The sequence below is a fragment of the Leucoraja erinacea genome, chromosome 2 (assembly GCF_028641065.1).
Source record: "Leucoraja erinacea ecotype New England chromosome 2, Leri_hhj_1, whole genome shotgun sequence".
Taxonomy (NCBI): domain Eukaryota; kingdom Metazoa; phylum Chordata; class Chondrichthyes; order Rajiformes; family Rajidae; genus Leucoraja; species Leucoraja erinaceus.
Genome location: NC_073378.1, coordinates 52,064,671 through 52,091,451, shown reverse-complemented (window position 1 = coordinate 52,091,451; position 26,781 = coordinate 52,064,671). Strand labels below are relative to the sequence as shown.

The 26,781-nt window shown below is 41.1% G+C and overlaps 1 protein-coding gene across 2 annotated transcripts in view; it reads right to left on the bottom strand.

Moving 5' to 3' along the window:
- The window catches only part of stk17a (serine/threonine kinase 17a), a 93,338-nt gene that overhangs the window by 48,663 nt on the left and 17,894 nt on the right, over positions 1–26,781 (bottom strand). Inside the window, exon 1 of one of the 2 annotated variants that reach the window (XM_055656791.1) lies at positions 1,923–3,935. The exons of the other annotated variant lie outside the window; for it this stretch is intronic. The gene's annotated coding sequence lies outside the window, so the exon portion shown is untranslated. Of the gene's footprint in view, positions 1–1,922; positions 3,936–26,781 lie in introns of those variants that run through there. 2 annotated transcript variants of the gene reach the window in all.

The following is a 26,781-nucleotide window of genomic DNA, read 5'->3' as shown; positions in this document are numbered from 1 at the left end:
CATTCCAATAATAAAATATTATATGCAGATGATGTATTATTATACATCACCAATTCTCAAGTTAGTATTCCAAACATATTAGATCTTATAGAAAATATAATTAGTTATTCAATGCAAACTTTCCGCCTTTAGTTACTAAATTAAACGCTCTTATTCAATTCTGGAAAACACTTCCGAAGTCTTTAATGGGCAGAATAAATGCCATAAAAATGATTTTCCACCCACAAATTCTCTATTTATTTCAATCAATACCAATATCTACCTAATTTCTTTTTTAAATCTTGATTCCCGGATCACAAACTTTATTTGGGGTTATAAATCACATAGAATTCATAAACAACAGCTAAGTAATCCCAAAGAAATGGGCAGATTGGCACTGCCCAATTTCTTATACTACTATTGGGCAGCGAATATTAAAAATGTAATTTGTTGGTTGGATAACTCATGCCAACAGATTAGTAATGGAGAGAGAGGATTGCTTGCCTTTTAATATAGGCGTGATCCTTCTCTCCCCAATAAAGTTGAACACAATATGAGAAAAAAATCCGATTATTCACAGCACTTTACGAATTTGGAGACAAGTAAAATCTACTTTTAAACTAAGAAATCTATCTCTTCTTTCACCTATAGCTAATAACCCGTCGTTCAAGCCATCTATTATATATAAAACATTTATTTATTGGGAAAGACTAGGAATTAAAAAGGTTGGAGATTTGTACGAGATGAGAAACCTATCATTCCAGAAATTAGTCAAAATACAATCTGAAAGGTAATCAATATTTTAGATATCTTCAAATTTGAGATTATTTGAAAACATATACCCACAATTATCAAACTCTGCTGCCAGATATATTAGACGAAGGTATGAATAGGAACTCTGACACAAACAATCTAATATCATACTTGCACAATATCCTTCTAAATATGGAAATCCCATCGTCAGACGTAATTAGAAGAGAATGGGAAGAGGAATTAGGCCTAAAAATCTCCAAAGACAGATGGGGAAAAATATCTCTTATATATACACATAATTGTTCGATTAATGTTAGACACATTTTAATCCAATTCAAAATACTCCACAGACTCTTCTACTCAAAAACTAAACTGAATAAGATTTTTTCAAATGCATCTCCTATTTGCGACAAATGTTTCTCTCAAGAAGCAACTATAACACACTCCTTTGCCTCTTGCATAAAACTCCATAACTTTTGGAAATAAATTTTCTCAAAATTATTAAAAACAAAACTGGACCCCCATATAGAACTGATTATTTTCGGAACAGCAGGAGCCTGCTCTGAACTATCAATATTTCAAAGACGTTTCCTTAATTATGGCCTGATAATGGCGAAAAAACTTATACTTAAATTTTGGAAAAATACATCTCCCCCAACTCTTAAAATGTGGATTACAAACATGTCTGAGACGCTACATCTTGAAGATATGAGACTTGTCTTAGCAGGAAAATCAGAGCAATTTTCAAAGATATGATCTCCTTTCAATGATTTGTTGCAAGGATAGTATGGTGCAACAAATTACGGACTGGGTGATGGGTGTGGTGAGAAATGAAGCAGGTATATCAACACTTTGTTTTTTTTTCTTTTTTCCTTTTTTCTGTTTTTGTCTTTTTTTTTAAGCATTTACTTACTCTTTGATTACACTCATTTGTTAGTTTAGGGGTTCTATTCTTACATCTTCACTTTCTTTCTTTTTCTATTTCATCTTTGTTAAAATAAAAATGGAAGCTGTACAATGAATGTATTATGTCATATGCCGCGGTTTGTACTTTTGTACACTGCTTCTAATAAAAATATTAATTTAAAAAAAAACAATACTGTAGTAGCATTATTTTTCATTTTAAGAAACTACATAGAAAAAAAATTAGCGAGAAAATAAAATACGTTCGGAATTTGGGTTGTATTTACGTGTGTAATTTGAAAACATTTCGATTTTAAAACCTTTTCCAATTTAAAAGCTGTCCTAAATAGTACATAACTATTTTAAATCAATTCAAGCCATCATGAATTACATCTGCCAGGAACAAGAAATGAAGGTTCACCAGTCACAATACAAAAAGTAGCCATTTACATGCTAGGTACATGCACTTCTGGAACCTGATGAATCATTCAGATGACGTGAAGTCTATGGGACTGAAGGAAAGTTAATGACAATGTCTTGAAGACTGTCGATAAGATCTTAAAATGGATGAAGGTAGATAAATCTCACAAGCCTGCTCAGATAGACAAATATCTGCAATTTTTCATAAAGTGTTGGTCATTCAGGAATGCAATACTGCTCCACCTTCCCAACTACCACAAAAATGCTTACAAGAAAATTTAAAATATGTATTATGCCCCACAACTTCATCTCAGCAAATATAATTCCATATGTTCAATCTACTGTCTTCTAGAGGATTAACTCAAGGTTAATTATGGCCTATGTAACACAGCTGCAAATAATTCAGGGTTTTTTTTTTCTGCCACTAAAGAGTTATTCTTTGAAAAATAGTTTTTGACCACATCTGAATAGCTGGCTGAATATTTTCTGTACTACTTAAATCAGAAATAACTGGGTTTCGCTTGCAAATGCGGAAGTTCGATGCATGGATCACATAGGCTGCATTTTTCAAGTTCCAATTCCCTGAATGTTTATTGCACTGTTGTACTCTCTAAATCCAGTTTTGGGATATGGAGCAAACAACACAATCGTTGGAACTTAAAATGCTGGATGGTGCTCTCTTTTCAGTTATGAAGTAATTTGCTATCTTGGCAATTTATCAAAAGGAAATTGACTTGCAGGCTCAGAACACCATTGGCAATATGAAGTTGGCTTATTTTAGATACTGGTTTGACGGCAATGTCATTTTCCACTGTCAATCATAAGGACCGTAACTAAATAGCCTTGAGAGCAGAGTCCCTCAAATAGTACAATAGTCTTTTCACCACTGCAGTGATATTGTTGGCAGACATATGCTGACAGAAAACTAGGGATTGAATCATTCTTTTCGGCCTGAATGGTTTAAATGATTCTAAAGTGAAAAGAAAGCCAATCAAATCTGTAAAATGTTTGACTGCAAGCATAGGTCTCCCATGGTACTGCTTGCAGTGTCTTCTAGACATGTTTTTACTACGTAGCTATATGCCTGTGTTCTTTACACATATTTTAATTTGAGTTTGAGGTTCGAGATCCACAAGTATTCTTTTTTTTTTATTGCCACTCAGTGGAATGGAAACGCATTTCAGGTATTTTGATTTTTCTCTGCTACGAAACAGAAATTGGATGAAAAACCACAAAGATCAAAGAATCCTGGAAATTATAGCATATCTGCAACATCCCTTTGAATTCTGCTTAATTAATCACACTACTGCTCTTTCTCCCCAGTCATACAAATGTATCCCTTCCATCACCCTGTCATGCAGTCCATTTACATCTCTCCTGTCCACCAAGTACCCTCTGTTCACCAGCTACCTTAAAACTGAATTATTTGGTTAAAGAGTTCAAGAACTCTGCTACAGGAAATTTTAGATAGTTTGACAAAATTCTTCCTGATTTTAACCCCCTTAATTTAATTTTCTCCCAGCTTTAAGGGGAGAACAATCAAAGCTGCATAATAGAAATGTTCATAAACCTATGAAACCCTGGAGCTTTGTTTTACATTGCTTAGAGCAGAGTTTCCCATGGTTTGTCAGCACCGTGGAAAGGGGAACCCAGTCAAGGAGAACCATACTCTGGGCAAAAGACTGCATCTACCCAATCTATTCTCATGATTATGTTCACCTCTCAAACTCCCCCTGTAGCTCAGACCCTCGAGTCCTAGCAACATCCTCGTAAATCATCTCTGAACCCTTTCCAGTTTGACAACAACTTTCCAATAACATGGTGCGCAGAACTGAACAGAATACTTTAAATGTAGCCTCATCAACGCATTATATAACTGCAACATGACCTCTCAACTTTTACACTCAATACTCTGACTAATGAAGACAAATGTGCCAAAAGCCTTTTTGACCACTTACGGCTCCTCCATCAAGGGGCTATGCAACCTGCACTACAACACTCCCCAGAGCTCTACCATTCACTCTGTAGGTTCTGCCCATGTTACACTTTCCAAAATGCAACACCTCACATTTCTCTGCATTAAACTCCATCAACCATTCCTCAGCCCATCCTGCCAGCCGATCAAGATCCTGCTGCAATTTTTCACAACCATCTTCACTATCTGCAATACCACCCACTTTTGTATCAATTGCAAACTTGCTAATCTTGCCGTGTATGTTCTCATCCAAATGATGGACACCAACATTAAAAAAAAACCTTCCCACAAAGAAAACTTCAAATGAAGCAAACACCAGATTACAATTCAATGAAAGGCAAGGAACTGCAATTGAGGCAATAAGAGCCGTCACATTCTCACCACCCTCCCAGCACCACCCAACCCAATTTATTTCTTATTTTAAACTGTAGCAATGGTCTATAATGGTCTAGTGATTCTATAGAAACATGGTGGGAGCAGCAGAGTACACCAATATCTCAATTCATAATGTCGGAATGAACAATGAGCTGTTATTTATCATTACATAAGCCTCATAACACTACAGTGCATGAATATAATCCATTTTAATGGATTATGTAAAGTAAAATCCCTGCTGGCAAGTTATTTATTCCACCATCAAGTAAACAGTAGAGGATTGCCCATTGGCAGCGAGTGGCAGAGAAGACATTTAAAATCTTTTCACTGTTAGTACATGATCCAAAAATCCCCTGATGTGAATCATGCTGGTGCTGGAAGCCATCCACTGGTGTGTAACATGCTGCTGCCACAATCTAATCTGAACATGCATCCTCACAAAGAGAGTCCAAATCATTATTTTGTGTGACTGCATGGCTAACAGATGAAGTCATTCTTCAAGTTCTCTCTTACACCCGATTTCTAGAGATTGAGGAATAGAAAGAGAAAAGAAAACGCCTATTATGAATGTCTAATGGAGAGAAACAAAACCAAAAAAACTTAGAACATCAGGTTTCACTGGACAGATTACTTGTCGGTAGGCAATTATCAACACAGTATAGTTTGCTTCTAATTTGTTTTCACAAGGAATTAAAAGCTGTCATCTTACAAAGTGGTGTGAATGTCCATATTTCAGCTTTTTGAAGGACTGCAATCTGCTGTTAAATTAAGTTGAATTCTGTCGTAAAAAAAAACAAACTGCATAGTAGTTCCAGACTCTGAACTTAAAATGGTTATACTGTAATTTTATTATACAACTCAGCAGTGTAACGCAGTGAATATTTGCTGCCTCTTTAAACATGTGCAGGTACACAGAGAAGGCCATGTACAAGTTGGTACGGATGAACAAGAGAATCATGTGGTACGCCCAGTTTGCTGCAAATGTAACCACGTCAAAGCACGAGGTGGAACATGGAGCACAAACACAAAATGCTGGAGTAACTCAGGGGGTCAGGAAATGTATCTGGAGAAAATGAATAGGAGACATTTCTTCATTCAGCCTAGAGAAGGGTCCCGAAAATGTCACCAATCCATTTTCTCTAAAGATACTGCCTGACCCGCTGAGTTACTTGAGCATTTTGTGTCTTTCATTGGTATAAAGCTGCATCTGCAGTTCATTGTTATTACATGGAACAGTGCAGCACAACAACAGGCCCTTTGGTCCACAATTTGTGCTGATCATGATACCTCATTAAACCAATTACAGCTGGCTGCATGTGATCCATATCCCTCCATTTTCTGCATATTCACAAGCCCATCTAAAAGCCTGTTGAATGCTACCATCGTATCATTAAAAGTAACTAGTAAATTTGCAGATGTCACAAAGCTGGGTGGCAATGTGAACTGTGAGGATGCAGGGCGACTTGGACAGATTGGGTGAGTGGGCAGATGCATGGCAGATGCAGTTTAATGTGGATAAATGTGAGGTTATCCACTTTTGGTAGCAAAAACAGGAAGGCAGATTATTATCAAATGGTATCAAGTTGGGAAAGGGGAAGTACAACAGGATCTGGGAGTCCTTGTTCATCAGTCACTGAAAGTAAGCATGCAGGTGCAGCAGAATGGCGGTACTGTCATATGTGATAGAATGGAGCGGCTGAGCTTGCATACTCTGGAATTAGGAGGATGAGAGGAGACTTATGGAAACATAGGATTATTAATGGTTTGAACACGCTAGAGGCAGGAAACATTTTCCAGATGTTGGGGGAGTCCAGAACCAGGGACCACAGTTTAAGAATAAGGGGCAAGCCATTTAGAACGGAGATGAGGAAACACTTTTTCACACAGACTTGTGAGTCTGTGGAATTCTCTGTCTCAGAGGGCGGTGGAGGCCGGTTCTCTAGATGTTTTAAGCGAGAGTTGGATGAGGCTCTTAAAAATAGCGGAGTCAAGGGATATTGGGAGAAGGCAGGAACGGTGTACTGATTATGGATGATCAGCCATGATCACATTGAATGGCGAATGGCCTACTCCTGCACCTATTGTATCAGTTTCCACCACCACCCCTGGCAGCTCGTTGCAGACACCTACCACTTTGCAGAAAAACTACTTTCCCCACACATCTCCATTAAACTATTTCCCTCTCGCTTTAAAGTTACGTCATTCAGTATTTGATATTTCTACCCGAGGAAAAATGATTCTGTCTACCCTATCTATGACATCCAAGATGTCCTTATTCTTTGGGGAACTGGGGTTCCCTTCTCCCATCACTGGTGAGGCCCACATTCGTGTCCCCTCAGTACCCCGCAGCTCTGCCCTTGCTCCCCCTCTTTGCCATAGAGACAAAGTCCCCCAAGTCCTTACCTTGCACCACATCAGCCGTCGCATACAACACATAATCCTCCGAAATTTCCACCACCTCCAACGGGATCCCATCACTAGCCACATTTTCCCATCTCCACCCCATTCCCCCTTCCGCAGAGACCATTCCCTCTGCAACTCCCTGATTAACTCATCGCTTCACACCCAAACCACCCCTCCCCGGATACTTTTGCCTGCAACCGCTGAAGATACAACACCTGTCCCTATACCTCCTCCCTCGACTCTGTCTAGGAACCCAGACAGTCTTTTCAGGTTAGGCAGAGGTCCACTTGCACCTCCTCCAACCTCATCTACTATATCCGTTGTTGAAGATGTGGACTCTTATACATCAGCGAGACCAAATGTAGACTGGGCGATCATTTCACTGAACACCATCGCTCAGCCCGCCTGAACCTACCTATTCTCCCGGTTGCCGGACACTCCCATTCGTCCTCAGTCTCCTCCATTATCAGATTGAGGCTAAATGCAAATTGGAGGAACAGCATCTCATATTTCACTTGGGCAGTTTACAGCCCAGTGGTATGAATATTGATGTCTCTCACTTCAGGTAGCCCTGGCATTACCTCTCTCTCTCTATCTCTCTCTCACGCTCTAACCCATCCCCACCCAAGTCACACTAGCTTCTCCTTTTCACACTACAAACAGCTAGCAATGGCCAGTTTCCTTTATCATCATTACTTTTGTTCTTTCTCTCCTCATCGTCTGTATCTCTCATTTCCCTTCTCCCTAACCCGTCTGAAAAAGTGTCTCGACCCAAAACGTCACCCATCCCTTCTCTCCAGAGATGCTGCCTGTCCCACAGTTACTCCAGCTTTGTGTCTATGCTCCTCATAATTTTACATACTTCTATCGGGTCTCCCCTCTACTTCCTGAAGAAACAATCCAAGTTTGTCCAACCTCTTTATAGCTAATATTCTCCAATTCAGGCAACATCCTGGATAACTTCTTCTAAACGCTCCATAATCTTCCTGCAGATGATAGTCCAAATTTGGCCCAAATACAAAGATTTATAAAACTACAACATGATTTCCTGACCCTCATACTCTGTCCGAGGAAGGTAATCATACCTTGGTACACAAGACCAAATGCAAGAATATCCATGTGTATTCATTGGATAAATGGGTATGCTGTTTAAAGCTAAAACCACACTGGAAATTGAAGGAGAGAGCACTCGCATGAGAGCCTACAATGATACAATGTGTAAATGTAAAAAAGCAAAAGTCCCCAAGATGAATGGACCGAGGCACAAGATAAATATCATACTGAACAGAGCAAATCATGTCTAGCTTTGAAGCATTATGCTGAAACTGGAAACATTTCATTCTCTTTTCAGTCTGAAGGGTCTCAACCCGAAATGTCACCCATTCCTTCGCTTCATAGATGTTGCCTCACCCGCTGAGTTTTTCCAACTTTGTCTACCTTGGATTTTTCCAGCATCTGCAGTTCTTTCGTAAACAACTCTTAATCAATCTTTTTTCTCAGATGCAGGCCATTGTATTAGAGTCCTGAGCCAACACAACAAAACCTAAAACTAATGAAGCCATTTTGACTGATATTGCGCACAACATTGCTAGACCTTGAAAAATACAAAATTGTCCAAAGGACAATAAATATGCATACATGAAATTAAAATGAAAAAAGCTTAGCAAGTGAAGATTTCCCTACCCATTACAATATTAAATGCAAGTTTAACGACTTCAGGCTTTTATATAAATGGAGAGGTGACATAATGGATAAAAGGTGAAAGAAACCCAACACTTTTAATTCACCCATTTGCACAAAGAATAGAGTTCAATACTGTATAAATTGAGAATAGTGTTTGGAATCAAGATACATTCACTTTTAACCAGCCAATTTGTTTTTCCAATAATAGCTCTTAAGCCACTATTGGCAACAGTAAGTCCCAAATCAAGGATGCAAAAGTAGGCAGTCCTATCACAAAGTATAGGAGTTCCAAACAGAACTTCACCGCAGATATTCATTCACAGCTACCACATGGAAAATCTGATTGGTGGCAGAGGTAAAAATGTGACCCTCACTTTAATAATTGACAATTATGATAACAGCATCACAAAAATTACAGGGAAGTTCCAAAAAGATTCAGTGTTGAAAAGGGTCCATGAAAAGATGTTGAAACAGCAAGGCAGAATTTGACCTGCACACACATTAAGAGCTGAAACAGTCCATTAATTATTACACCAAATTGGAAATGCAAATGGATCATAAAGATATGGTCAGTATGAAACCTATTACAAGTAGCTTTATCTGTATTATTTGGACCACAACTTCAAATCATTGTGTAGGGAGGAACTGCAGATGCTGGTTTAAACCAAAATTAGACACAAAAAGCTGGAGTAACTCAGCGGGATAGGTAGAACCTCTGGAGAGTAATGGGTGACATTTCAGGTCGAGGAGGAGTCTGATGAAGGGTCTCGGCCCGAAAAGTCACCAATTCCTGTTACTTCAGCTTTATGTCTATCTTAACTTCAAATCATTGGACAGCAATGCAGGTTTCGCTGAAGTTGCAGAAAACACTTCCAAAACCATTGGCGGTGATGATCATGGATAACGAGATATTTTTACAAGGCAAATGCAGACTTGCGAAAATAAGGAATAACAATTTTCCAGTAGAAACCAGGAATTGCAGATGCTGGTTTACAAAAAAGACAAAATGCTGGAGGTTCTCTGGAGAACATGAATAGGTGATGTTTCGGGTTGAGATTCTTCTTCAGACTGATTGTAGTTGGGGGGGGGGAGGAGAAAGAGGAGGTGCATGACTCAGCATGGTAACTAAAATGGTTAATACAGATGAAGGGGATTTGAATAGCCAGAGATGAAAAAAGTGTGGAACAAACAGATTGATTAGTTGGGAATTGTGAAGGAGGAATGTAAGAGGGGGGGAGGTTTAAGAAGACTCCAGGTGGGGCACAGAGGAGTAAAAAAGAGGGGGAGGAAGTGTGAAAAATATATGTTTGCAGGTTAGTTAACTAAGATTTGTGAACTCAACGGACAAACAGCTAGCTTGCAAACTACCCAAGCGGAATACCAGGTGTTGTTCCTCCAGCTTGCTTTTAGCCTCACTCAGGCAATGGTGGAGACCCAGGAGGGAAAGGTCAGTACGGGAACAGGAAGACGAGTTGAAATGGTTAGCAACTGGGAGATCCAATAGGCCATGGCAATTTTCTGGTATTGGTCAAGATCACAAACACAGGAGTAGAATTAGGCCATTCGGTCCATCGTGTCTGCTCCACCATTCGATCATGGCTGACCTATTTTTCCCCCTCAATCCTATTCTCTTGCCTTCCTCCTATAATCTTCGACACCCTTACTAACAGTCTCTTGAAGTGAACCAAAAGCGAAACACATGGGTACATGTACCACTGCTAAACATACTCTCTTTGCTCTGGCATTGGCCTTCAGTTTTGATCTATCCTGTTCAAAATTTATGAAACGCATGATGTCAAATGGACATCTGCAGAGAAGGTCGGATAAATAAATGTTGCAGAGATATTCAAAACTCAGCATGAAACATAGCTTGGCCAATCTCTTGCTGAAGTAAAAAAAACTAGGCCATTCGCTACCACGGGTTATTACAGCTGCATAACTCTATGAGGACCGAACACACTTGAGCTTGTTCAACCCGATTTGGTTTCTGGAGTTGAACACAAGCAACTGAGTCAAATATGTCCTCATCAAGTCAAGTCAAGTTTATTCGTCACATACACATACGAGATGTGCAGTGAAATGAAAAGTGGTCATGCAAATCACAATTGGCATTTTCTGTCATATGGTTTGCACCAGATGTGATATTCCCCCTAAAAATCGAACATGCCAGTTAATCAAATTATAACGCAGATGTTAGAAATTTTGCTTGCACTTTATTCACATCTTGTTTCATTTATTCAGAATCTAATAGCATATAAATTATACTCGCAAGTTTTAATTTAGTCACTAAAATGAAAATTTTAAATGCACACAAAATGCACACAGGTAAATTACACGTTCAGCACTACTGGTGAAGTCCCCAAACATGCATCTTGCATAGTAAATATGGAGTTGTCAGGTCTATTTTTCCGTGTATTTTCCAGGCCACTGTTCTAAACAAGTTCTGCTTTGTAGATGCTTGCAGTGGAGAACATAGAACATAGAAAAACATAGAAATTAGGTGCAGGAGTAGGCCATTCGGCCCTTCGAGCCTGCACCGCCATTCAATATGATCATGGCTGAGAAGCAACATTATAAATTCATCCTCTACCCCTTTCATAAAACGATTGAAAACCGTGATCAGCAAAATGTAAACAGCATTAATGGGCTGTGTTCAGCACGAGTTCACCTCATTTCCACCCTAGGAAAAGCAATTAATGAGATGGGAGTACAGGGTGCCAAGTTCTTATTTTACAAGCTTCATAGCTGAGCCAATTAAGAGACTAAACAAAAGACAAACTCCGCATTCTTGAAGTTACCATTTTTAAATTTTGTTTAATCTTTATAGAAAGTTCCCCACTGGGACACCAAATATGTTGTACTTATAAACTACTGCTTATTCAAAGGAGGAGACACTGTAAAGAATAATTAGCAATGATTAAGAAACTTTGGGTCATGCTTCATTAAATGCTGGTTTCACCCCAACCCCCAACCCCAGAGGCAAGCGAATATTTCTCATGCAGAACTGCTTGCATTTTCCAAAGGTCACTGAAATACCATTATCCTGATACTTAAAATAAATAAAATGCAATGACCTATTGTAGATTGCGGATTGAAAGCAATCAAAATGAAATGTATTTAAGCAGAAGTCAATTTAGAATACTGCACTTTGGGAGAGGGTGCATAAAAGACATGCATAATGAATGTGTTTGAAACAGACTGATAAAATTATCAATCAAATAGAGCAAAAACATCAAATAGTCACATTTTGACTAGTCCGTCTGATTATTTGGAAGTCTTGGTTCAATGTCTTTAATTCTCTTAAAACTATTTGGCCTAGACCTGCCACATTGAGGCTACAGCCAAGAAATATCACTGATGCCTATACCCATGATTAAAATGGCCATTAATTTACGGGAATTAAACACTTTTTCTTTTTGAGAAATGTACATATTTTCTCACCACCACGCACAATGTTTTCTCTTTAATTAAAGAATACTGTAAAATACCATTAACCTAAACAATATTTATTATTTAAAAATAGCAATTGGAAGTATTTCAGGTACAATGCAGATATACTTAATCCTCTCCTTGAATCTAGAAGATAACCATAGCTATTTTCCATTCATATCTGAATCAGAAGCACATATGTAATTGAAATAGATCCGTTACCGAGCCAGCCAAGATGCTCTAACTTAATAAGGCAGTACATTTACCTTCAATAACCAATACAATATATCTTCAGGGTACTGAGATCTTCATTATTTGGGGACCAGACCTAAATATAGACAACTGGCTATGTATTGATCAGAAATTTCTCTTAATATTCATGAAGAGGATTCACCACTGCCTGTATGCAAACATTGCAAGGTTATTGTAACCTGGTTTAAAAAAATTCACACAAATTCAGTGAAGATTTTTGAAAATTTCCATTGGTCAAGTATGCAATCATTCCGCAGCCAAATTTGTGGCAAAAGATAATTTGATGATAATTGTAGCAATTGTTAAGGACAATCGAAGGCTGATTTGATAGATGCTGACAAACAATAGCCTCCAATAATTCCTTCGGCTGTGGCCTGATGCAGCAGAATAAGCCATTTAATGGGCTTCCGTCCAAAAGCAGGTCAATACTAAAATAGATGAGAATAGCTTTCATTGCCCGTTTTAAGATTTTATACATTATATTCCATGGTTTTCAAAGTTAAAATGTAAAATATTAAAATGTTCATGCCCAAATGTTAAAAATCATTAGAACATTAGTAATTGTATCATTTACTTTTTCAACACTATACTTACCCTCCAGGTCCAAAGAAACAAAATCAGCAATCCAATTATCCTACCAATAATACTGGAGACTTAACACGTATTCCAACATTAAAAAAAACAATATCTTTAAGACTTTGCCACTCATAATTAATAAAATTTAGCAGAAATTCTATATAGGGTAAGTTTATCTTTGAAAGCCATTAAATATTATGTCACCTATTCCATTGTCTTCAGTTGAAGTTTATCACACCTTAATTTGACAAATTAAGTAATATTTGGAGGGTAACATTGTTCAGCAGTATAGTATTAAGGGGCGACTAGATGGAGGATCTGTAACTCCTGTCAAAGTCCCAACCTGCACCCAGGTAATTGTGGTGAAATGCGCACAGATGCTTTCAATAGACAATAGACAATAGGTGCAGGAGTGGGCCATTTGGCCCTTCGAGCCAGCATTTGGCCCTTCCATACAAAGCAGAAGATCAAAAGAGGGAAAAAAAATCTCCAGCCATTTTGGTATGTCTCAGGATTGCTGGCTACACCATATAAATTATTTCACTGCCACACTGGTTAAATGCTGCCAAAATATTCAAGGGCAGTCATTTCAGTTCATAATTTGGACCACGAGTCTGATGAGGTTTAGTTCAGAGTGGTTCCATTAAATAGCAAGTAGGTCATTGGTGATTAAGGTCCACTCAATGGCACTGTGTCGGACAGCTTCCATCAATTGGCTGACAAGCGTAAACTAATTTGGCAACAATTAGCAAGTTTGGATTTGTCCTGCTTTATATGATCAGGGCATAACTGGGCAATTTACCACACAACAAGATAGATGCCATGTCTGTGATCGGACTAAAACAGCTTGGCAAGACACTCGGTCACCAATTATTTCCGATCATTAGTTTATTCCAATCATACTGATCAATAGCTTCAAATCTAACATTCAGATCTTGACATCAGTGCCATGGAAGATATCAATTAAAAAAAAAAATCAGAGGGAGAGAATTAATGATCACTTGGAAAGACAAAGGACTACTCAGACAGTTAGAGCTTTGTCAAGGGCAGGTGCTGTCTGACATTTCATTGAATTCTCTGAAGTGTATCAAAAAGGGCAGGGCAGTAGATGCGATTTACATAGACTTTAAAGATACAGCACAGAAACAGGCCCTCCAACCCACTGAGTCCATGCCTTCCAGCAATAACCCCACACAATAGCATTATCCTACACTCAAGGGACAATTTATAATGTTACCGAAGCCAATTAACCTACAAACCTATACGTCTTTGGAGTGTGGGAGGAAACCCGAGCAACCAGAGAAAACCCATGGGGTCACAGGGAGAATATACAAACTCCGTACAGACAGCACCCATAGCCAGGATCGAACCCGGTTCTCTGGCATTAATGCAGCAGCTCTACTACTGCATCACTGTGCTGCCCTAAACTTTAGAAAATATTTTGACCAGGTTCCATATCGGAGACCAGTTCAGAAGGTTAGTGCCCTGGGATCCCAGGCAAATTGGCAAACCAGATCCAAAATTAGCTTGGTAATAGGAGATAGGTGGTGAAGGTAGAGAGTTGTTTTTTGCAATTTGATGCTAGCAATTAGTGGCGTCTCACAAGGATTGGAACTGGGATCCTCGTTTATAATACACATGCAAGACTTGAATGTGGGTGCAAAACCAAGATCAGCATGATCACAGATAATAATAAGATTGGCCGAGTTGTTTTCTTAGCAAAGAAAGCAGTCTTAGAATGCAGAGAAATGTTAATGTTTTTTTGAAATGTGTAAAAATGGAATTTGAGTTCATTCAAGACAAATGTGCAGCGATGCATTTTTGGAGCACAAATGAGACTCCGACATAGACAACGAATGGTGGGGTCTTTGGGTGTACTGAGGAACAGAAGGACATAGAAACATAGAAAATAGGTGCCGGAAGAGGCCACTCTGCCTCTCAAGAGAGCACCGCCATTCATTGTGATCATGGCTGATCATCCCCAATCAATAACCCGTGCCTGCCTTCTCCCCATATCCCTCGATTCCACTAGCCCCTAGAGCTCTATCTAACTCTCTCTTAAATCCATCCAGTGATTTGGCCACCACTGCCCTATGTGGCAGGGAATTACACAAATTCACAACTCTCTGGGTGAAAAAGTTTCTTCTCACCTCAGTCTTAAATGGCCTCCCCTTTATTCTAAGACTGTGGGCCCTGGTCTGGACTCGCCCAACATTGGGAACATTTTTCCTGCATCTAGCTTGTCCAGTCTTTTTATCATTTTATGTTTCACCAAGATTCCCCCTCATCCTTTTAAACTCCAGTGACTACAAGCCTAGTCTTTTCAATCTTTCCTCATGACAGTCCCGCCATCCCAGAGATCAATCTCGTGAACCTACGCTGCACTGCCTCAATCACAAGGATGTCCTTCCTCAAATTACGAGACCAAAACTGTACACAATACTCCAGATGTGGTCTTACCAGAGCCCCATACAACTGCAGAAGAACCTCTTTACTCCTATACTGAAATCTTCTTGTTATGAAGGCCAACATTGCATTAGCTTTCTTCACTGCCTGCTGTACCTGCACACCAACTTTCAGTGACTGGTGTACATGGACACCCAGGTCTCGCTGCACCTCCCCCTTACCCAACCTAACCCCATTGAGATAATAATCTGCCCCTTCTTTTTGCCACCAAAGTGGTTATTATACTGCGTTTGCCACGCATCTGCCCACTCAGGTCACCCTGCAACCACCTAACATCCGCTTCACAGTTCACACTGCCACCCAGCTTTGTGTCATCCGCAAACTTGCTAGTGTTGCTCCTAATTCCCTCTTCCAAATCATTAATATATGGTAAACAGTTGCAGTCCCAACACCGAGCCTTGCAGCACTCCACTCGCCACTGCCTGCCATTCAGAAAAGGACCCGTTCCCTCCTACTCTTTGCTTCTTGTCTGCCAACCAATTTTCTATCCATATCAACACCCTACCCCCAATACCATGTGCTCTAATTTTAGTCACCAGTCTCCCATGCGGGACCTTATCAAAGGCATTCTGAAAGCCTAGATACACTACATCCACTGGCACCTCTTTAATAATTGACTCCAGCATCTTTCCCACCACCGGTCAGGCTAACTAGTCTGTAATTCCCCATTTTCTCTCTTGCTCCTTTCTTGAAAAGTGGGATAACATTAGCTATCCTCCAATCCACAGGAACTGCTCCTGAATCTATTGAACATTGGAAAATGATCACCAATGCGTCCACTATTTCTAGAGCCACCCCCTTGAGGACCCTGGGATGCAGACCACCAGGCCCAGGGGATTTATCATCCTTCAGCCCTATTACATAGAAAACATAGAAACATAGAAATTAGGTGCAGGAGTAGGCCATTCGGCCCTTCGAGCCTGCACCGCCATTCAATATGATCATGGCTGATCATCCAACTCAGTATCCCGTACCTGCCTTCTCTCCATACCCCCTGATCCCCTTAGCCACAAGGGCCACATCTAACTCCCTCTTAAATATAGCCAATGAAGTGGCCTCAACTACCCTCTGTGGCAGAGAGTTCCAGAGATTCACCACTCTCTGCGTGAAAAAAGTTCTTCTCATCTTGGTTTTAAAGGATTTCCCCTTTATCCTTAAGCTGTGACCCCTTGTCCGGGACTTCCCTAACATCGGGAACAATCTTCCTGCATCTAGCCTGTCCAACCCCTTAAGAATTTTGTAAGTTTCTATAAGATCCCCTCTCAATCTTCTAAATTCTAGAGAGTATAAACCAAGTCTATCCAGTCTTTCTTCATAAGACAGTCCTGACATCCCAGGAATCAGTCTGGTGACCCGTCTCTGCACTCCCTCTATGGCAATAATGTCCTTCCTCAGATTTGGAGACCAAAACTGTACGCAATACTCCAGGTGTGGTCTCACCAAGACCCTGTACAACTGCAGTAGAACCTCTCTGCTCCTATACTGAAATCCTTTTGCAATGAAAGCTAACATACCATTCGCTTTCTTTACTGCCTGCTGCACCTGCATGCCTACCTTCAATGACTGGTGTACCATGACACCCAGGTCTCGCTGCATCTCCCCCTTTCCCAATCGGCCACCATTTAGATAATAGTCGGCTTTCCTGTTTTTGCCACCAAAATGGATAACCTCACATTTATCCACATTATACTGCATCTGCCAAATTAGCCTACCCAATGTTATTTCTCGCCTAATGAAAATGTATTTCACTTCATCTAACCCCTTAGATCCTCTGTCCTCCAGTACATCTGGGAGATTGTTTGTGTCTTCCTTAGTGAAGACAGATCCGAAGTACATGTTCAACTCTTCTGCCATTTCCTTGTTGCCCATAATAATTTCACCCGTGTCTGCCTTCAAGGGACCCACATTTGACTTTGCTACTCTTTTTCCCTCAACATATCTAAAGAAGCTTTTACTGTCCTTTATATTCCTGGCCAGCTTCCCCTCGTACTTCACCTTTTCAACCCGTATTGCCCGTTTTGTTTCCTTCTGTTGTCCAATGAAATTTTTCCAATCCTCTGGCTGCTCTTTGCTGTGTTGTACATCTTTTCTTTTGGTTTAATTCTATCCCTAACTTCTCGTCAGCCACGGTTGCCTCCTACTCCCCTCAGAATCTTTCTTGCATCTTCCGGATTATGCCCAGAAATTCCTGACAGTGCTGTTCCACCGTTATTCCTGCTAGGATCCCTTTCCAGACGACCTTGGCCAGCTCCCCTCTCATGCCTTCATAGTCGTACGCAACTCTGGGCTTCATTAGTTTGGTCCCAGTAAGGAGATGGAAAGGTTATGCTCTAAGAAACCTTAGCTACAGTGCTGATTGCAGTTCTGGTCACCAAGGTATAGAATGGATGTATTAACTTTGAAGAGGGTGCAGGGGACATTCACCAGGATGGAGTGCGCGCGCACGCCGACACCTTCCTTCACCAGCCCGTTATGAAGGCGGGGGACATGGCAAGCTGGGGGAGCTCTGTCTGAGTACAATTCACACGGTGCAAAGCCAAGGTGATACTGCGATGAACAGGGAGGTTGGCGCTGTAATTAAGACGGCTAAAGCAGTTTTTTTTTCACACAGAGAGTGGTGAATCTCTGGAACTCTCTGCCACAGAGGGTAGTTGAGGCCAGTTCATTGGCTATATTTAAGAGGGAGTTAGATGTGGCCCTTGTGGCTAAAGGGATCAGGGGGTATGGAGAGAAGGCAGGTACGGGATACTGAGTTGGATGATCAGCCATGATCATATTGAATGGCGGTGCAGGCTCAAAGGGCTGAATGGCCTACTCCTGCACCTAATTTCTATGTTTTCTATGTTTCTATGTATGGCAAGTCCTTTAAAAGAGGGGAGGAAGGGGGGGGGGGGGGGGGGGGGGGGGGGGGGGGGGGGGGGAAAGAAAGGGGGAAAGAAAAGAGTGGAGACAAGCAAGAAGCCAGAGATGCATGGCTGTGAAGCTCAGCGGACATTTAACATTACCAGTCGGTTATCCTTGGTTCTGAAACTACTGGTTATGTTTTTTTTCCCCACAATGAGCCGATGAAATTCACTGGTCAGCACCGACTACAACCTACTAGAACCTTCAACTTCCTGGCAACCCACTAGGAGCACCTGGTGACCCACCCACGGCACGAGAATTCCCGCTACTCTCCATGGCGGCTTCATTCTAGTCGCCGCTAATTTTTCAACATGTTGAAAAACTCGCAGCGACCATAATGAGGCCGTGACTAGTTCCCAGAATGCGAGAACTCCTCACGACCATTAAGGCGACTCCCCGGCAACCATCCGTGAACATGTGGCGACTGCATAGTGTCCTGCAGTCGCCTAAAAAGTCGCCTTTGTGGGATAGGCCATTAATGGGCCTGTCCCACTTAGGAGACTTCAGGAGACTCTGTGGTCACCACATGTTGGCGGGTGGTTGCTGGGTAGTCGCCTTCATGGTCGTGAGGAGTTCCCACATTCTGGGAACTAGTTGGGCTCATTGGGGAAAAAAACCGTAACCAGTAGTTTTCAGAGCCAAGGATAACAGATAATGGTGTGTGTCTGTCTCTCTCTGTGCCTAAGTGGGACAGGTCCCTAGACACTTCAACTGAAGCATTGTGCTGCAAAGCAAAAATGACCGACAAATGTGGTATTCCAGTCAAATGCTTAAAGCAATTATATTCATTCTATTTAAAAAATTGACCCCCATCCCCTCCCCCCAGGCCTGGGGTCATGAACCACATATTATACAGATTCACTGACAAGAAACACAATGGTTGAATCCAGTGTCCATGTTGATTACAATATCCTGTCATCCAGAATGCTGACAGAAATTATTGATGTTGTACAACACAAGGAATGGGGAAAGAGCTGCAGTGACTGCATTGAAGACACTACTCAGCCAAGTAGAGCAACTCAAGAGACATGAAGGAATACTCTCCATTTGCAATTGTTGTAGCTTCAGCATCACTTGAAGAGCACCCCAACAGCTATCTAGACACAATGTATCAACGCAATAAGGCTGGTTTGACAGCAGCGCTAACCACAATCTCAATTTCATCTCCACCCCCCCAATCCCTCCACACACACACCCATTAAAAAGAGTCAAGGACGACAGCATTACAGCAACATCAAAACATTCAAGTTCTGGCTTGGAAATAATAATCACCATTTATTCATTCATTTCATTCCACATTTATTGTCACATGCACCAATTGGTACAGTGATATTTGAGTTACCATCCAGCCACAAAAATAAAAAGAACACAATACACGATAGTTTAACATAAACATCCACCACAGCGGAATCAATGTTTCCCACTGTGATGGAAGGCAATAAAGTTCAGTCATCTTCCTCATTGTTGGCCCGTGTTCGGGACCTTTGAACCCTCCGCAGTTGCCACTACGGATGGCCCGATGTTCAGGCCCTCTCGCCGGGATGATCGAAACTACGGCGTCGGAACGGATTGGAACATACTCGCGGGTTGGGGTTTCCGAATCGGCGGCTTCCTACCGGAGGAAGGAAGTTCCAACACGAGTGTCTTCACTATTGAGACTCACTTCTAGGCTGTGGGCAGAGGAGCTTTATTCTACAGTTTCGTGACCCAAGACACCAAACCACATGAAATTTTCACATGTTGTGTAAAAAAAAATAATATAAATCACCCCAGAAACTCGTCATGAAGAAGACTTGCACATTTTTTATTAAATTAGAGAAAAAACGGAAAAATTTCAGGTAATGTTTAGTCCAATCAAAGCACGTTTAACATTGAGTTGTTTGCCAGTTGGCCAATCACGCACTTTGCTTCAGGCTAGCACACAAAATGGCTGAGGCTGCCCCTGCAGATGCCGGTTTTACTGGAGATTCCGATTTGTTGTTCTGTGGAATAAATGTTGTGGAAACTTGCAGCAGGGTAATTGAATTTAGTGAGAAAAGCATTAAAAAGGCTCAAGAATGTGCTGCTAAGTGGATTGAAGTAGAAGAAAGCCTTGAAAGCAAAGTCGCTGCTGAGGTGCTGGAACACAAGAAGACAGCCAGGAATCAACTCTAACTGAAAGGTAACATCTAAAGTCTGAATTTATGAAAATCTATCTGTATGGACTTTAATTAATTTAATTGCACCCATTTATAATGTGAATAAACCCATTAATTAATTAATCAATTAATTAATTCATTCATTCATTCATGAAATTGAGGGCCTAAACTATATGTTTCCATAACACAATCAATTAAACATTGTCACTAATGCCAGCTTGTTGTAGAGTAATAAGTCTTTAACAGCTAATCTCGGAGCTGCCTGCGATAACTTACCGGGAAAAAGTGCTCCGATAGCGGGGCCTAGGTACCCGCGGTAAAGTGAAGCCGCGGTCCCAATTAAGAAGCAGCCGATTCGCGAACGCGGAGCCGTGGATCATCTCCGCGGGTGGGGGAGGGGCTGTAGCTGCCGTTTTCAGGTCCCGACAACGGGAGAAAAGTGGAGGGATATCGATCGCTATTTATAGGCTTCCATTGCAGTAAGAAATGGTCAGAAATGATTGATTTTTCAGTAGAAATGAATTGGTGATATGTGAACGAACTAGTTTTTCTATGGTAGTAACCTATTGTTATTCTCATTAACATTAAGAAGAGGTTTAAATTTTATGAATTGAAGTCCATGCAGACTTAATGACTATGAGATTATTTTTTTCTGTAGCCTCTGCTGAAACTTGAAATAACTTATCAATTGTAGTAAATTACAGTGCAAGTCTCATTGACATTAAATAGAGGTTGACACTTTATGAATTGAAGTCCATGCAGACCCAAGTACTATGAGATGTTTCTTGAACTTGAAGTCTTATCTATGGCTGTAAATTACAGTGTCAGTCTCATTGACATTAAGAAAAGATTGAAGAGAAGAAAATGAACAACAAATCTTTTTACTTATGGTCATATGATGTTACTTTGAAAAATGAAAAGATATTTGAGGATGTTGATTTATTTTACTTTTCATTCCTTTTCTGTTTTCTTTTTCCACTTTCATAGAAACATAGAAATTAGGTGCAGGAGTAGGCCATTCGGCCCTTCGAGCCTGCACCGCCATTCAATATGATCATGGCTGATCATCCAACTCAGTATCCCGTACCTGCCTTCTCTCCATACCCCCTGATCCCCTTAGCCACGAGGGCCACATCTAACTCCCTCTTAAATATAGCCAATGAACTGGCCTCAACTACCCTCTGTAGCAGAGAGTTCCAGAGATTCACCACTCTCTGTGTGAAAAAAAGTTCTTCTCACCTCGGTTTTAAAGGATTTCCCCCTTATCCTTAAGCTGTGACCCCTTGTTCTGGACTTCCCTAACATCGGGAACAATCTTCCTACATCTAGCCTGTCCGACCCCTTACGAATTTTGTAAATTTCTATAAGATCCCCTCTCAATCTCCTAAATTCTAGAGAGTATAAACCAAGTCTATCCAGTCTTTCTTCATAAGACAGTCCTGACATCCCAGGAATCAGTCTGGTGAACCGTCTCTGCACTCCCTCTATGGCAATAATGTCCTTCCTCAGATTTGGAGACCAAAACTGTACGCAATACTCCAGGTGTGGTCTCACCAAGACCCTGTACAACTGCAGTAGAACCTCCCTGCTCCTATACTCAAATCCTTTTGCAATGAAAGCTAACATACCATTCGCTTTCTTTACTGCCTGCTGCACCTGCATGCCTACCTTCAATGACTGGTGTACCATGACACCCAGGTCTCGCTGCATCTCCCCCTTTCCCAATCGGCCACCATTTAAATAATAGTCTGCTTTCCCGTTTTTGCCACCAAAATGGATAACCTCACATTTATCCACATTATACTGCATCTGCCAAACATTTGCCCACTCACCCAGCCTATCCAAGTCACCTTGCAGTCTCCTAGCATCCTCCTCACAGCTAACACTGCCCCCCCAGCTTAGTGTCATCCGCAAACTTGGAGATATTGCATTCAATTCCCTCATCCAGATCATTAATATATATTGTAAATAGCAGGGGTCCCAGCACTGAGCCTTGCGGTACCCCACTAGTCACTGCCTGCCATTGTGAAAAGGACCCGTTTACTCCTACTCTTTGCTTCCTGTTTGCCAGCCAGTTCTCTAGCCACATCAATGCCTTGTGCTTTAAGTTTGTATACTAATCTCTTATGTGGGACCTTGTCGAAAGCCTTCTGGAAGTCCAGATACACCACATCCACTGGTTCTCCCCTATCCACGCTACTAGTTACATCCTTGAAAAATTCTATAAGATTCGTCAGACATGATTTACCTTTCGTAAATCCATGCTGACTTTGTCCAATGATTTCACCACTTTCCAAATGTGCTGCTATCCCATCTTTAATAACTGACTCTAGCAGTTTCCCACTACCGATGTTAGACTAACGGGTCTGTAATTCCCCATTTTCTCTCTCCGTCCCTTCTTAAAAAGTGGGGTTACGTTTGCTACCCGCCAATCCTCAGGAACTACTCCAGAATCTAAGGAGTTTTGAAAGATTATTACTAATGCATCCACTATTTCTGGAGCTACTTCCTTAAGTACTCTGGGATGCAGCCTATCTAGCCCTGGGGATTTATCGGCCTTTAATCCATTCAATTTACCCAACACCACTTCCCGGCTAACCTGGATTTCACTCAATTCCTCCAACTCCTTTGACCCGCGGTCCCCTGCTATTTCCGGCAAATTATTTATGTCTTCCTTAGTGAAGACGGAACCAAAGTAGTTATTCAATTGGTCCGCCATATCCTTGTTCCCCATGATCAACTCACCTGTTTCTGACTGCAAGGGACCTACATTTGTTTTAACTAATCTCTTTCTTTTCACATATCTATAAAAACTTTTGCAGTCAGTTTTTATGTTCCCTGCCAGTTTTCTTTCATAATCTATTTTCCCTTTCCTAATTAAGCCCTTTGTCCTCCTCTGCTGGTCTTTGAATTTCTCCCAGTCCTCCGGTATGCTGCTTTTTCTGGCTAATTTGTACGCATCATCCTTCGCTTTGATACTATCCCTGATTTCCCTTGTTATCCATGGATGTACTACCTTCCCTGATTTATTCTTTTGCCAAACTGGTATGAACAATTTTTGTAGTTCATCCATGCAGCCTTTAAATGTCTTCCATTGCATATCCACCGTCAACCCTTTTAGAATTAATTGCCAGTCAATCTTGGCCAATTCACGTCTCATACCCTCAAAGTTACCTTTCTTTAAGTTCAGAACCATTGTTTCTGAATTAACAATGTCACTCTCCATCCTAATGAAGAACTCAACCATATTATGGTCACTCTTGCCCAAGGGGGCACGTACAACAAGATTGCTAACCAACCCTTCCTCATTACTCAATACCCAGTCTAAAATAGCCTGCTCTCTCGTTGGTTCCTCTACATGTTGATTTAGATAACTATCCCGCATACATTCCAAGAAATCCTCTTCCTCAGCACCCCTGCCAATTTGATTCACCCAATCTATATGTAGATTGAAGTCACCCATTATAACCGTTTTGCCTTTGTCACACGCATTTCTAATTTCCTGTTTGATACCATCTCCAACTTCACTACTACTGTTAGGTGACCTGTACACAACACCCACCAGCGTTTTCTGCCCCTTAGTGTTTCGCAGCTCTACCCATTCCGATTCCACATCCTCCAAACTAATGTCCTTCCTTTCCATTGCATTAATCCCCTCTCTAATCAGTAACGCTACCCCACCTCCTTTTCCTTTCTGTCTATCCCTCCTGAATATTGAATATCCCTGGATGTTCAGCTCCCAGCCTTGGTCACCCTGGAGCCATGTCTCCGTGATCCCAACTATATCATAGTCATTAATAGCTATCTGCACATTCAACTCATCCACCTTATTACGAATTCTCCTTGCATTGAGACACAAAGCCTTCAGGCTTGTTTTTACAACACTCTTACCCCTTATACAATTATGTTGAAAAGTGGCCCTTTTTGATTTTTGCCCTGGTTTTGTCTGCCTGCCACTTTTACTATTCACCTTGCTACCTATTTCTTCTACCCTCATTTTACACCCCTCGGTCTCTACGCTCACACATTTAAGAAACCCTTTCCCTTTAACTCCATCCTCCACTATCCCATTCAACACCCCACCCCCTTTATTCAGTTTAAAGCCACCCGTGTAGCAGTGGCAAACCTGCCTGCTAGAATGCTGGTCCCACACCTGTTAAGATGCAATCCGTCCCTTTTGTACAGTTCCCCCTTACCCCAAAACAGATCCCAGTGATCTAAGATTCTAAATCCCTGCCCCGTGCACCAGTTCCTCAGCCACACATTCAGGTCCCGTATCTCCCTGTTCCTGCTCTCACCAGCACGGGGAACTGGAAGCAAACCAGAGATAAGAACCCTGGAGGTCCTGCTTTTCAACATTTTTCCGAGCTCTCTAAAGTCACGCTGCAAAATATTCATCCCCTTTTTTCTGACATCGTTTGTGCCAACATGCACTACCACTTCCGGATGTTCACCTTCGCCCTTGAGGATTTTCTGCACTCTGTCCGTGACATCCTGGATCCTGGCACCGGGAAGGCAGCACACCATCCTCGCATCCCGTCTGTTGCCGCAATTGTTTCAATTGAGTTCAAGACGCTGAAAAGCCTGAAGCAGGTGAATCACCTCAAGAGGCAGTTCCTGATGGTGAAGCAGATGAGTCGGCCCCAAAGAGACTGCTTCGATCCATGACAAGTCATAGTGAACAAACAGCAACTGTCGAGCACACTGACCGTAGGCATGTCCTACCAGCGCTTTGCATCATTTGTAAATGTTCAAAGTACACAAAATAAATAAATTGTGGGAAAAAATGATTATATAAAGTTTTATTTTAATGAGGGTCGTTTCACTGTTTATTTGGTCAAATTATTTAAACAATGAGCAAATTACTTATAATAATGGCGTGCCGTTGAATGACTGCGACAATCCACCCATACATACGCGCATTCCATGCATGCAAACACACACATACATGCACACATAAATCCGCACACCCCCTCACACAGACATACATGTACACATCCAAACATACATGCACACATACATCCATCCACAGATACACGTTTGAAAGGCACACACAGACACAAACCAGAGATAAGAGAACCAGATGCAAAGGCACCATCGGAGGGGGGGGGGGGGCTATAACATAAATATAAGCTCATTGTAGCTTAAAATGAATATTCATCGAGTAAACATCAGAGCATTCGATTCTTGGCCAGGATGTGACATTTACATCAGAAATAAGACAGGCCTCTTACAGGTCTGGCACTGCCCCAGTCCCACTATGGCCGTCACCCCCACTCTGCACACTGGCAGTCAGTGGGGTTCAGTAAAGGGAGGAACCCACAAGAACTGCCCTAACCCATTAATTAGGCTGGTTCAGGAGCAGGACCTCTGCGACTGTCATTAAAAAAACACTCAAAATTCTATTCATCATATTATTTTTATATAATATAATTATACTTAATTATCAATGATTACATTCATATTTACAGGATATATATATTATACACACACACATATTGGTATAATATAGTTTAAATGGACTGCAACACGGAAATAGGCTGCCCATGGTGTAATATGAGCATTGGCCACTAGATGGCGCTTATTTTCCCGATCTCATTTTCTAATTAGTTTAATTAATTAATGTGCAACTTTCGGCAATGACGAGTTATGACATCCTTCTCAATTATATTTCATCCAAATCTGTGGAAAATGCCATGTAGTTTGGTGACTTGGGTCACAAAATCCTATTTCTAGACACATTTATAATGCTCGACCCACAGCCTATTCACCATCCCCTTCTCAATAGCAATTAGGCACAGATAACAAATGCAGACTTTGCCATTCTATGAATGAATTCCCTGCAACAAGCATCAACTGAAGCAGAAATCTCAGTTACTCAGTACCTACTGGACAGGAATCATCACAGTGCCCTCCATAATGTTTGGGACAAAGACCTAACATTTATCTACTAACCTCTGTACTCAATTTGAGTTTGTAATAGGAAAAAATATCACATGTGGTTAAAGTGCACATTGTCAGATTTGAATAAAGATATTTGTTATACATTTTGGTTTCACCATGTGGAAATTACAGCTGTGTTTATACATAGACTCCCATTTCAGGGCAGCATAATGTTTGGGACACATGGCTTCACAGGTTTTTGTAATTGCTCAGATGTGTTTAAATGCCTCCTTCATGGTATAAGAGAGCTCTCAGCACCTAGTCTTTCCTCCAGTCTTTCCATCACCTTTGGACACTTTTATTGCTGTTTACCAACATGAAGATCAAAGGTGTGCCAATGAAAGTCAAATAAGCCATTTTGAGACTGAGAAACAAGAATAAAACTGTTAGAGAAATCAGCCAAACCTTAGGCTTACCAAAACCAACTGTTTGGAACATCATTAAGAAGAAAGAGAGCACTGGTGAGCTCACTAATCGTAAAGGGACCGACAGACCAAGGAAGACCTCCACAGTTAATGACAAAAGAATTATCTCTATAATAAAGAAAAATTCCCAAACACCTGTCCGACAGATCAGAAAAAC